Here is a 12,483-nt window from a genome sequence, read left to right on the forward strand (position 1 = left end):
CATCCAGCAATTCAGTAATGTGGCAGGATACAAAATCAATGCACAGAGATCAATTGCTTTCTTATACAATAACAATGCAACTGTAGAAAGAGAAAGGATTCCATTTACAATAGCACCAAACACCATAAGATACCTCAGAATAAACCTAACCAAAGAGGTAAAGGATCTATACTCTAAACTACAAAACACTCATGAAAGAAATGGAAGAAGACACAAAAAGATGGAAAAATATTCCATGCTCATGGATTGGAAGAAGAAACATTGTTAAAATGTCTATGCTACCCAGAGCAATCTATACCTTCAATGCCATCCCGACCAAAATTCCAATGACATTTTTCAAAGTGCTGGAACCAACAATCCTAAAATGTGTATGGAATCAGAAAAGACCACGAATCACCAAGAAAATGTTGAAAAAGAAAAACAAAGCTGGGGGCATCACATAGCCTGATTTCAAGCTATATTACAAAGCCATGATCACCAAGACAGCATGGTACTGGCACAAAAACAGACATATAGACCAACGGAACAGAATAGAGAGCCCAGATATGGACCCTCAACTCTATGGTGTAATAATCTTTATCAAAGCAGGAACAAACATGCAATGGAAAACATGCAATGTGAGACAGGAATCTATCCAAATCCTAGAGGAGAACATAGGCAGTAACCTCTTTGACATCGGCCACAGCAACTTCTTTCAAGATACATCTCCAAAAGCTAGTGAAACAAAAGCAAAAATGAACTTTTGGGACTTCATCAAGATCAAAAGCTTCTGCACAGCAAAGGAAACAGACAACAAAACAAAGAGGCAACCCACAGAATGGGAGAAGAGATTTGCAAATGACACTACAAATAAAGGGCTGGTATCCAAGATGTATAAAGAAGTTCTCAAACTCAACACCCAAAAAGCAAGTAATGAAGTCAAAAAGGTGGTAGAAGATATGAAAAGACACTTCTCTGAAGAAGACATACAAATGGCTAACAGACACATGAAAAAATGTTCATCATCATTAGCCATCAGGGAAATCCAAATCAAAACCACATTGAGACTACCTCCTTACACCAGTTAGAATGGCAAAAATGGACAGGGCAAGAAACAACAAATGTTGGAGAGGTTTTGGAGAAAGGGGAACCCTCTTACACTGTTGGTGGGAATGCAAGTTGGTACAGCCACTTTGGAAAACAGTGTGGAGATTCCTCAAAAATTTAAAAATAGAGCTACCCTATGACCCAGCAATTGCATTCCTGGGTATTTACCCCAAAGACACAGATGTAGTGAAAAGAAGGGCCATATGCACCCCAATGTTCATAGCAGCAATGTCCGCAATAGCCAAACTGTTGCAAGAGCCGAGATGCCCTTCAACAGATGAATGGATAAAGAAGATGTGGTCCATATATACAATGGACTATTACTCAGCCATCAGAAAGGATGAATACCCAACTTTTACATCAACATGGATGGGACTGGAGGAGATTATGCTAAGTGAAATAAGTCAAGCAGAGAAAGTCAATTATCATATGGTTTCACTTATTTGTGGAACATAAGGAATAGCGTGGAGGACATTAGAAGAAGGAATGGAAAAATGAAGGGAGGGAAATCAGAGGTAGAGATGAACCATAAGGGACTATAGACTCTGAGAAACAAACAGGGTTTTAGAGAGGAGGGCGTGGGGGGATGGGTTAGCCCTGTGAGGGGTATTAAGGAGGGCACGTATTGCATGGAGCACTGGGTTTTATTCGAAACAATGATCGTGGACCACTACATCAAAAACTAATGATGTATTGTATGGTGACTAACATAACATAATATAATTTTAAGAAAATAAAATAAAGAGAGAGAAATCAAAAACAATACAAAACAAAAAAAATAGTAATGGTGAGAGTGGTCATCCCTGTCTTGTTCCTGACTGTAGGAGAAAGGCTCTCAGGTTTCACCACTGAGGATATTACCATGGGTCTTTTGTACATGGCCTTTATGATATGGAGGTATGTTCCATCTACCAGAGTGCTGGACCTTCACTCTGTTGAGATTTTTTATCATGAAGTGATGCTGTATTTTGTCAAGTGCTTTTTCTGCATCTACTTACAGGATCATATGGTTCTTAACCCTTCATTTATTAATGTGGTGTATCACATTGTTTGGTGTGCAAGTACTGAGCCCCCCTGCAGCCCAAGAATAAATCCCACTTGAATATGGTAAATCATTATTTTAATGTTCTGTTGAATTTGATTTGCTAACATTTTATCGAGAATTTTTGCATCCATGATCATCAGGGATATTGACCTACAGGTCAATTCTCCTTTTTAGTGCGGTCTTTGTTTGGTTTTGGAATCAAGGTAATGCTGGCTTCCTAGCATGGGTTTGGAAGTTTTCCTTCCATTTCTGCTTTGGAACAGTTTGGGGAGCATATGTATTAATTTTTCTTTAAATGTTTGTTGGAATTCCCCTGGGAAGCCATCCTGTCCAGGACTTTTGTTGTTGGGAGATTTTTGATTACTGATTCAATTTCTTTGCTGGTTATGGGTCTGTTCAGGTTTTCTATTTCTTCCTGTTTCATCTTTGGTTTTGTATGTTTCTAGGAATTTGTCCATTTCTTCCAGGTTGCCCAGTTTGTTAGCATATAATTTTTCATAGTATTCTCTTATAATTTTTTGTATTTTTGTAGTATTGGTTGTAATCTCTCCTCTTTCATTTGCGATTTTATCTATTTGGGTCCTTTCTCTTCTCTTTTTGATAAGTCTTGCTGGGGGTTTGTCAATTTTATTAATTCTTTCAAAGAACCAACTCTTAGTATCTTTAATCTGTTCTACTGTTTCTTTTTTCTATATCATTTATTTCTGCTCTACGTTTTATTATTTCTCTTCTTCTCCTGGCTTTAGGGTTTATTTGCTGTTCTTTTTCTGGCTTTTTTAGGTGTAAGTTAGTTGTGTATTTGAGGCTTTTTTTGCTTCTTGAGATAGGCCTGTGTCACAATATACTTCCTTCTTAGGACTACCTTTGCTGCATCCACTGTCACCATTACTATTTAACATTGTACTGAAAGTCTTAGCCTCAGCAATCAGACAAGGTTTTGTACTGTCATGTTTTCATTTTCATTTGCTTTCATATATTTTTTTATTTCTTCAATTTCCTGGTGAACCTTTTTATTCTTCAGTAGGGTGTTCTTTAGCCTCCATGTATTTGAGGTCTTTCCAAATTTTTTGTTATTGTTGACTTCAAGTTTCATAGTGTTGTGGTCTGAAAACATGCATGGTGATCTCAATCTTTCTGTTTTTGTTGAAGGCTGATTTGTGACCCAGTATGTGATCTATTCTGAAGAATCTTCCATGTTCACTGGAGAAGAATGTGTGTTTTGCTGCTTTAGGATGAAATGTTCTGAATATATCTGTTAGGTCTATCTGCTCTAGTGTGTCAGTCAAAGGCATTGTTTCCTTGTTGATTTTCTGCTTGGATGATATGTCCATTGCTCTAAGTGGGCTATTAAAGTCCCCAAATATTATTCTATTATTATCAATGAGTTTCTTTATGTTTTTTATTAATTGATGTATATATTTGGGTGGTCCCAAGTTGGGGGCATAAATATTTACAATTGTTACATCTTCTTGATGGATAGACCCCTTAATTATGATATAATGCCTTTCTTTATCTCTTATTACGGTCTTTGTTTTAATACCTAGTTTGTCTAATATAAGTATGGCTACTCTGGCTTTCTTTCAACATCCAGTAGCATGATAGATGGTTCTTCATCCCGTCACTTTCAATCTGCAGGTGCATTTAGGACTAAATTGAGTCTCTTGTAGACAGCATATAGATGGATCTTTGTTTTTTTATACATTCTGATACCCTATGTTTTTTGATTGGAGCATTCAGTCCATTTACAGTCATAGTGATTATTGAAAGATATGAATTTAGTACTGTTGTGTTACCTGTAGATTTTGTTTCTGGTGATGTTCTCTCATCCTTTCTAGTCTTTGTTGTTTTTGGTCTTTTTTTCCTCCATTCAAAGAGTCCCCCTCAAAATTTATTGTAGGTTTGGTTTAGTGGTCATGAATTCCTTTAGTTTTTGTTTGTCTGGAAATCTCTTTCTCTCTCCTTCTATTCTGAATGACAGCCTTTCTGGAGATGGTATTCTTAGCTGCATATTTTTTCCATTCAGTACATTGAATATTTCCTACCACTCTCTTCTGCCCTGCCATGTTTCTGTGGTCAGATCTGCTGTGAACCTAATTTGTCTTCTCTTGTAGGTTAAGGATATTTTTTTCCCTTTGTGCTTTTAGGATTCATTCCTTGTTTGTGTGTTTTGTGAATTTGACTATGATATGCCTTGGTGATGGCCAGCTTTTGTGGAGTTTAATGGGAGTTCTCTGTATCCCTTGGATTTTTATGTCTGTGTCCTTCCCCAGATGAGGGAAGTTTTCAGCTATACTTTGTTTGAATAAACCTTCTGCTCCTTTTTCTCTGTCTTTATATTCTGGGACTCCTATGATATGAATGTTATTCTGTTTTAATAAGTCACTGAGTTCCCTAAGTCTACCATCATGGCCCATTATCTTTCTTTCCCTCTTCTTTTCAGCTATATTATTTTCCATAATTTTATCTTCTATATCACTGATTCACTCCTTTGATTCATCCATCCTTATTTTTATGGGCTCTATTTGGGTTTGCATCACAGTTATAGCATTTTTAATTTCAGCCTGACTAGATTTTAGTTCTTTTATCTCTGCAGGAAGGGATTATCTAGTGCTTTTATGCTTTTTTTCAAGTCCAGCTAGTATCTTTATAGCCATTGTTTTAAATTCTAGTTCAGCTATCCTACTTATATGTGTATTGATTAAATCCCTAGCCATGAGTTCTACTTCCTGTTCTTTCTTTTGGTGTGAATGTCTCCATACCATCATTTTGTCCAGAAAAGAAAAGAAGAAGGAAAAGGAAAAAACAAAACAAAAACAAACTAGATCCTGGGTGTGTTTTGGTCTGCTTGTTAAAAGAATCTAGACCCAAAAAACAAAAATAAAATAACATAAAATAAATAAAAATAAACAAAAATTACAAATATATAAATAAAATGTTTAAAAATTAACAAAAATAAAAAAGGGATTGAGAAAAACAAGAAAATAAATGAATAAATAATAATATAAAGAATAAAAGTAAAAAGAAGGCTAGAGTCTATTTTCCCTAGAGATGACAAATTGTAGCATTCGATGATCAGTAGATTTGGTGAGAGGGTTTTGTGTGCTGGTCTTTTCAGGAGGGGCCTGCTGACCAGATTCTCAGGCTGACTTGTTTCAGTGGAAAAGTGCCTCCAGGGTGCATGGGGGCAAAGGTTGGTGCAAACAGATCCGGCCTCCAGGTGGCGCTGTTTTGCTCTCTGAAGGCTTTCAGAACTGATGGGCAAGATAAATATGGCAGTACCATGCTCTCTAGCTCAGGAGCTGAAAGTTCACACCCCCCACTCTTCAGTGAGCCCACACGGAAGGGCAATCAATCACCCTTTTTGTGTCCTGGGTTTCCATCTGAACCCTGCCTTCACCCTGCCTGTGTCCAAGCTTTTTTATCTCAGGAGTGTGACTAAGTTTTGAAAATCCAAATTTTAGAGACTCCCATGGCATAGACCCGCAATATTCCTCCCAAGGAGGGTCTCACCACACTTTTTGCTTTTTGCCACCTGGTCCCAAGAAAGCAGTCGCACAACTGTGTGGCAGTTCGCAGTTTATGGCAAAACAGCAAAAAGCCACCACTGGTCTCAGCCAGCTTCCCTGGTCCTATGCCCAGGAACAGTGCAGCATGTTGGTGCCAATGGTTCTTCTTGCAATCCAGGGGATCCTCAGACCATTCTGTCACTCCTGGGATTCCACCCTGCTTTGTCACCTGAGCACCTTTAAGCCAGGCATGTCCCCCATGGTAGTGGACTTCTAAAAGTTCAGATTCTATGCTTATAGTTCAGATTCTACTGCTTATAATACAATGCAGTAGCCTCCATAAGCAGGCTCCGTCCCCTCTGCCATATCCATGGCTATATCTCCTCCGAGTCTACTCTCTGTACCTCCTACCTTTTAAAAGGTGGTTTCTTTTCTACTTGTAGACTTGCAATTTTCATTCTCTCAGACCACCAACTGATTTCTTGGTGTTCAGACTGATTTGATAACTATTTAGCCGTGTTCGAGAGATGAGAGGAGCTTAGGGTCCCCCTACTCCTCCACCATCTTAACTCCTCCTTTATCTCTTCTTTATGCATTCATCAGTCAATGGACACTTGTGTTGCCTCCATAATTTGGCTATTGTAGATATTACTGATATAAACATTAGGATGCATGTATCCCTCTGAATTAGTATTTTTTGGGGGGTAAATACCTAGTGCTGTAATTGCTGGATCATAGAGTAGTTATATTTTTTAAAATTTTGAGGAACCTCCATACTGTTTTCAAAGTGCTACAACAGTTTGCATTCCCACAAACAGTGCAAGAGGCTTCCTCGTTCTCTGCATCCTCACCAACACCTGTTGTTTCTTGTGTTGTTGATTTTAGCCATTCTGACAGGTGTGAGGTGTTATCTCATTGTAATTTTGATTTGAATTTCCTTGATGATGCATGGTGTTGAGCATATTTTCATGTATTTGTTGGCAATCTGTATGACTTCTTTGGAAAAAATGTCTATTCATGTATTCTGCCATTTTTAAAATTGGATTTTTAAATTGCCATTTTAAACACCCTTTTTGGGGTGTTGAGATTTATAAGTTTTTAATGTATTCTGGATACTAACAACTTACCAGATATGTCATTTGCAAATGTCCTCCCTTATTCCATAGTTGCCTTAGTTTTGTTGATTGTTTCCTTCACTATGGAAAAGTGTACAGAGGCACAATTTAAAAGAGTAACTAGCATAGGGGTGCCTGGGTGGTATGGTTGGTTAAACATCTGACTCTTGGTTTTGGCTCAGATCATGATCTCAGAGTTTTTTTTCCAGAATGTCTTTGAACTTAAATGACCATCAAATTCATATAGACTGCAATTTACATAAGATGTTATATATGAACCTCATGGTAACCACAAACTGAAAACCTATGATAGATACACAAAAAATAAAGAGAAAACCAAAGAAAACATTATAATGAGGGAGGGACAAGATGGCGGCAGAGTAGGGGACCTCATTTCATCTGGCCCCTTGAACATAGCTGGATATCTATCAAACCATTCTGAATACGCATGAATTCAGCCTGAGATGTAAGTGCTCATCACAACGCATGCCCTTCTTAATACCCATCATCCAATTAGCCCATCCCCCAACCCCCCTCTTTTCTGTAACCATCAATTTGTTTCCCAGAGCCCAGAGATTCTCATGGTCCATCTCCCTCTCTAAATCCCCCCCCTTCAGTATTTCCTCCCTTCCCTATGGGCTTCTATGCTATTCCTTTTGTTCCACATATGAGTGAAACCATATGATAATTGTCATTCTCTGCTTGACTTATTTCCCTTAGCATAATTCCCTCCACTTCCATTCATGTCGATTCAAATGACAGGTATTCATCCTTTCTGATGGTTGAGGAATATTCCATTGTATGCATGTACCACATCTTCTTTCTCCATTCATCTGTTGAAGGGTATCTTGGCTCCTTCCACAGTTTGGTTATTGTGGACAATACATGTGCCCCTCCATTTCACTACACCTGTATCTTTGGAGATAAATACCTAGTAGTGCAAAAGCTGTGTAATATGGTAGCTCTGTTTTTAACATCTTGAGGAAACTCCATACTGTTTTCCAGAGTAGCTGTACCAGCTTGCTTTCCCACCAATAGTGTAAAAGGGTTCCTCTTTCTCCACATTCTCGCCAACATTTGTTGTTTCCTGTTTTGTTAATGTTAGCCATTTTAACTGGCGAAAGGTGGTATCTCATTGTGGTTTTGATTTGTATTTCCCTGATGGCTAGTGATGTTGAATATTTTTTCTATTTCTTTTGTTTAAGTTTTTATTTATTCACTTGTCAGAAAGAGAGCGAGCACAAGTAGGAGGAACGGCAGGCAGAGGAAAAAGCATGCTCCCCGCTGAGCAAGGAGCTGAATGCGGGACTAGAACCAAAGACCACAGAATCATGACCTGACCAAAGGCAGACACTTAACCGACTGAGCCACCCAGGTATCCCTTGAACATTCTTTCATGTGTCTGTTAACCATTTATATATCTTCTTTGGAGAAATGTCTGTTCATATATTCTGCCCGTTTCTTGACTGCATTATTTGTTTTTTGGGTGTTGAGTTTGATAAGTTATTTATAGATCTTCAATACCAGTTTTATCCAAAATGTCATTTGCAAATACTATCTCCCATTCCATGGATTGCCTCTTAGTTTTGTTGACTGTTTCCTTTGCTGTGCAAACAGTTTTTATATTGATGAAGTCCCAAAAGTTCATTTTTGCTTTTCTTTCCTTTGCCTTTAGAGACGTTGTTGTGGTCAATGTCAAAGCCGTTTCTGTTTAAGTTCTCTTCTAGGATACTGATGGATTCCTGACTCACATTAAGGTCTTTCATCCATTTTGACTTTGTCTTTGTGTATGGTGTAAGAAAATGGTCCAGTTTCATTCTTCTTCATGTGGTTAACCAGTTTTATGAGCACCATTTATTGAAGAGACTGTCTTTTATCAATTAGATGTTCTTTCCTGCTTTGTTGAAGATTAGTTGACCATAGATTTGAGGGTTCATTTCTGGGTTTTCTGTTCTGTTCCATTGATCTATGTGTCTGTTTTGTACCAATACCATACTGTCTTGATGACTACAGCTTTGTAATATAGCTTGAAATCAGGCATTGTGATGCCACCAGGTTTGGCTTTCTTCTTCAACATTCACCTGGTGATTCGGGGTATTTTCTGGTTCCATACAAATTTTAGGATTATTTGTTCCAGCTCTGTGAAAAATGTTGATGGTATTTTCATAGGGATGGCACTGAAGGTGTAAATTGCTCTGGGAAGCATAGATGTTTTAAAAATGTTTATTTTTCCAATCCATGAGCATAAAATGTTTTTCCATCTCTTCGTGTCTTCCTCCATTTGTTTCATAAGTTTTCTGTAATTTCTAGAGTATAGATCCTTTACCTCTTTGGTTAGATTGGGGGGGGAGGGTGGTAAATACCTAGTGATGTAATTGCTGGATCATAGAGTAGTTATAGATCTTACATATCTTATGGTTTTTGGAGGTATTGTAAAAAAAAATTGATTCCTTATTTTCTCTTTCTTCAGTTGCATTGTTAGTGTATAGAAATGCAACTAATTTCTGTGCATTGATTTTGTATCCTGCCAAGTTGCTGAATTAATGCATGAGTTCTATTAACTTGGGATGGCGTCTTTTGAGTTTTCCTCATAAAGTATCATGTCATCTGCAAAGAGGGAGAGTTTGACTTCGTGGCCAATTTGAATGTGTTTTATTTCTTTTTGTTTTCTGATTGCTAAGGCTAGGACTTTTAGTAATATGTTGAACAATAGTGGTGAGAGTGGGCATCCCTGTCTTGTTCCTGACCTTAAGGAAAAAGCCTTCAGTTTTTCCTTATTGAGAATGATAGTCGCTGTGGGCTTTTCATAGATGGCTTGTATAATATTGAGGTATGTTCCCTCTATCCCTGTACTTTGAATAGTTTTAATCAGGAAAGGATGTTGTATTCAGTAAAATGCTTTCTCTGCATGAGTTGAGAGGATCATGTGGTTCTTGTCCTGTCTTTTATTAATGTGCTCTATCACATTGATTGATTTTCAAATGTTGAACCAACCTTGCATTCAAGGAATAAATCCCACCTGGTCATGGTGAATAATCCTTTTAATGTAGTGTTAGATCCTATTGGCTAGCATCTTATTGAATATTGTGGCATCCGTGATCATCAGAGATATTGGTCTGTAATTCACCTTTTTTATTGTGTCTTTGTTTGTTTTGGTGATGAAGGTATTGCTGGCTTCATAGAACCAGTTTGGAAGTTTTCCTTCCATTTCTATTTATGAAAGAGCTTCAGTAGAATAGATATTATTTCTTTCTTAAATATTTGGTATAATTCCCCTGGGAATCCATCTGGCCCTGGTCTTTTTTGGGGGGGGAGGCTTTTGTTATTGGTTCAATATCTTTGGTGGTTATTGTTCTGTTCAGATTATCTCTTTCTTCCACTTTCAGTCTTAGTAGTTTACAGTATTCCAAGAATGTGTCCGTTTCTTCTAGATTGCTTAATTTGTTGGCATATAGTTGTTGGTAATAATTTTTAATAATTGTTTCTGTTTCCTTAGTCAGGATCTCTCCCCTTTCATTCATGATTTTATTGATTTGGGTCCTTCCCTGTTTCTTTTGGATAAGTCTGGCCAGCAGTTTATCAATCTTATTAATTCTTTCAAAGAACGAGCTTTTAGTTTCATTGATCTGTTCTATTGTTTTTCTGGTTTCTATTTCATTGATCTCTTCTCTAATCTTTATTATTTCTCTTCTCCTGCTTCATTTAGGTTTTGTGTGCTGCTCTTTAGAGCTCCTTTAGGTGTAAGATTAGCTTGTGCATTTTGGATTTTCCTAATTTTTTGAGAGAGGCTTGGATGGCTTCTGTACTTCCCTCTTAGGAATGCCTTTGCAGTATCCCATAAGTTTTGGACCAATGTGTTTTCATTCTCATTAGTTAGCTTACAAGAATTTTTTAAGTTCTACTTTAATTTCCTGGTTGATATAATAATTTTTTAGCAAGATGCTTTTAATGTCCAATTGTTTGAGTTTCCACATTTCTTCTGGTTGAGTTCCAGTTTCAAAGCATTGTGGTATGAAAATATGCAGGGGATCATCTCAGTCTTTTGGTATCAGTTGAGATCTGATTTGTGACCCAGTATGCAATCTATTCTGGGGAAAGTTCCATGTGCACTCAAAAGAATGGGTATCCTGTTGTTTTAGGATGGAATGTTCTGTATATATCTACGAAGTCCATCTGGTCCAGTGTGTCATTCAAAACTCTTGTTTATTTATTGATCTTCTCCTTTGATGATATGTCCATTGCTGTGATTGGTGTGTTGAGGTCTCCTACTATTAATGTATTATTATCCATATGTTTCTTTATTTTGCTTATTAATTGGATTATACAATTGACTGCTCCCATGTTCAGGGCATAGATATTTACAATTGTTATATCTTTTTGTTGGATAGACTCTTTAAGTATGACATAGTGTCCCTCTACATCTCTTACTACAGTCTTTGGTTAAAATCTAATTTGTCTGATATTAGAAATGCTACCCCAGCTTTCTTTCGGGGTCTGTTGGCATGGTAAATAGTTCTCCATCCCCTTACCTTCAATCTGGAAGTGTCTTTAGATTCAAAATGAGTATCTTGTAGACAGCATATGGATGGGTCCTTCATTTTTATCCAATCTGAATCCCTGTGTCTCTTGATGGGAGCATTTAGCCCATTCATGCTGAAAGTAAGTACTGACAGATATGAATGTAGTGCCATTGTATAGCCTGTAAGATTCCTATATCTGTAAGTTTTCTGTTTCTTTGTCATCTATGTGACCCTTGGGGTTTCTCTTCGTTTACAGAATCCCCCTTAATAATTCTTGCAGGGCTGGTTTGTTGTTCACATATTCTTTCAGTTTCTCTCTGTCCTGAAATCTCTTTATCTCTCCATCTGTTCTGAATGACATTTTTGCTGGGTAAAGTATTCTTGGCTGCATTTTCTTTTCATTTGTTACCCTGAATATGTCCTGCCAGCCCTTTCAGGCTTGCCAGGTCTCTGTGGACAAGTCTGACATTTTTCTAATGATCCTCCCTCTTCACATAAGAAATCCCTTCCCCCTAGCTGCTCTGAAGATAGTTTCCTTGGCTCTAAGATTTGGAATCTTCATTATTCCCTGTCAGGGTGTTGATATATTTTTATTGATTTTGGAAGGGGTCCTCTCTGCTTCTTGGACTCAAATGCTTGTTTCCTTCTCCAGATTAGGGAAGTTCTCAGCTATGACTTGCTCAAATATACCTTCTAGCTCCCTCTCTCCACCCCCTCGAGGATCCCAATAATTCTGATATTGGAATGTTTCATGGCATCATTAATCTAGCCAAGCCTTTTCTCATGGGCTAATTGCTGCCTATCTGTTTTCCTTAACTTCCTTCCTTTCCATCAGCTTATCTAGTAGATCACTGGTTCTCTCTTCTGCCTCATTTATCCTGGCTCGTAGAGTTTCCAGTTTAGATATCTCTCATTCATAGCATTTTTTATGTTTGGCCTGAATTGATCTCATTTGTGACCTTAGAGATTCTGTAGTGTCACTAATGCTTTTTTTAAGCGTAGCTATTGACTTCATGATTGCTATCCTGAAGTCTGTCTCCAACATCTTGTTATATCCATATCCATTAGGTCTGTGGCAGAAGACATTGTCTCTGGTTCTTATCTTTGTTAAGAGTTCCTCCTCCTATTCATTCTGTCGATGGATGGTTGAAGGAATGGACATAGTCCAAAATATTAACCATGACCCAAGCTAGATGCAGCCTAGCAAAAGT

The sequence above is a fragment of the Neomonachus schauinslandi genome, chromosome X (genome assembly GCF_002201575.2).
Source record: "Neomonachus schauinslandi chromosome X, ASM220157v2, whole genome shotgun sequence".
Lineage (NCBI taxonomy): Eukaryota > Metazoa > Chordata > Mammalia > Carnivora > Phocidae > Neomonachus > Neomonachus schauinslandi.